The sequence below is a fragment of the Colobus angolensis genome, unplaced genomic scaffold (genome assembly GCF_000951035.1).
Source record: "Colobus angolensis palliatus isolate OR3802 unplaced genomic scaffold, Cang.pa_1.0 Scaffold419, whole genome shotgun sequence".
Classification (NCBI taxonomy): domain Eukaryota; kingdom Metazoa; phylum Chordata; class Mammalia; order Primates; family Cercopithecidae; genus Colobus; species Colobus angolensis.
Window position 1 is genome coordinate 377,994 of NW_012117588.1, and position 1,684 is coordinate 379,677.

Sequence of the window (1,684 nt, forward strand, 5' to 3'; positions counted from 1 at the left end):
CAGGAAGTCACCAAAGCTAAATGAGCAGAGAAGAAATATGATGAAACAGGTATTTTAGTCAACTTCATCTAGTGATGCAATCAGATTAGATAGGAGAAAGAAGAGGTTACAAGCAGTGAAGCCATTTAAAATCTTATTTTTGTTATCTAGATATTAATTTGTAAGGGCTAGACCAGAATGAAAGCCACTGTGAGAACAGTGATATTTACAAAGAAGTGATATTTATAAGGAACAAATAGCAGACCTTGGTAGGTGATTAGATCTGAAGGACACAGAAGGAAAAAAAGTTAGAGCTGACGTATTTCTAAAGTTCAGAGAAAGGCAAGCAGATGGAGTCATTCCAAGACACAGGCCTCTGTGATTCAAAGACAGTGTGACTTACTCAGGATCACGCAGTTAGCAAAAAACTGAAGCCAGAACCCAGATTTTCTGCTTTTCCCTCCACTGGATGACTCTGAAGTTTTAAAACTGGAAAATGAGGAAGTAGTGTGCCACCACTGCCCCCCAAAAAATGGGTGATTATGGAGAGATAGCTAGCTTCCAGTTAAGTAAGGTAGATGGAGAAATTTAGTTCTATATTGAGTTTGAAGATACTAGAGTACAGAAATCTGGGAAACAGGCAAAACTTTAGGATAGGAAATGGCTCTGCCCTTACTAGTTTGTAATCTTGCTCAAGTCACTTAACTTCCCTAAGTCTCAGTTTCTCCAGTTGCAAAGAGGTGTGTGTGGGGGGTTAATGTTATTATTTAATGGTTGCTATGAATTAATTTCTATAAAGGACTTGGAGCAGTACCGGTGCAAGATAAATGTTATTTAGTTGTTTGTTAAATAAAATAAGTAAGATGCAATGTAAAGAAAGAGATTGGCTTTCTGGGGAGGTAAGAAGAAGATGTGGGGAAACTAAAGAATTTAGGATAATTGATGTATGGTCTGAGATAGAAGTCAAGGAAAGAGTTGTATGAAGGTGAAAAACAAAATTGAATGACACAAAGATACAGAGAAAGAGGAAGGCCAAGAGAGACCATCAGAGGCGGAAAGAAGGAGACCTCTGAGAGTTCACTCTGGACAGGGAGCTGATGGAGAACGAAAGAGGCAGTGAGAATGAGGAAGAAAGGCACTTGGATGGCTATTTGCCAGCGATATGTGAATGTATCTAAGAGCAGATCAAACTTGAAAATAGGCATTTGACTAAATTAATGGATACCACATTCATAGTGAATTGTTAAAAGAGTGTTAAGGAAATCTGGAGACAATTCTAACCATCAGCAAATTGACAGCACAGAGGATAAAAATGCTGGCCTGACCTTCATGGTTAGGTACCAAATACTAAATCTATTGCAGTATGATTTGAGGTAAGATGGAAGATTTTATGATTCCCGCATTCACCCAAAAAGTTTCCTTGATTGCAAATGCTGAAAATTTGAGATGCTCTCATTACATTTTATTTATGTTTGTGTGAAACCAGTATATTTTTCTATGTGAAAGTGTATGTCATAAACATTCAGAAACTCAGAGGAGTTCATCTGAAAGGCTGACATAGTACACCGCTGACCAAAGCCTCTGGGGCAAAATGTTTTCTTTTTTTTTTTTGAGACGGAGTCTCACTCTGTCCACCAGGCTGGAGTGCAGTGGCGCGATCTCGGCTCACTGCAAGCTCCGCCTCCTGGGTTCATGCCATTCTCCT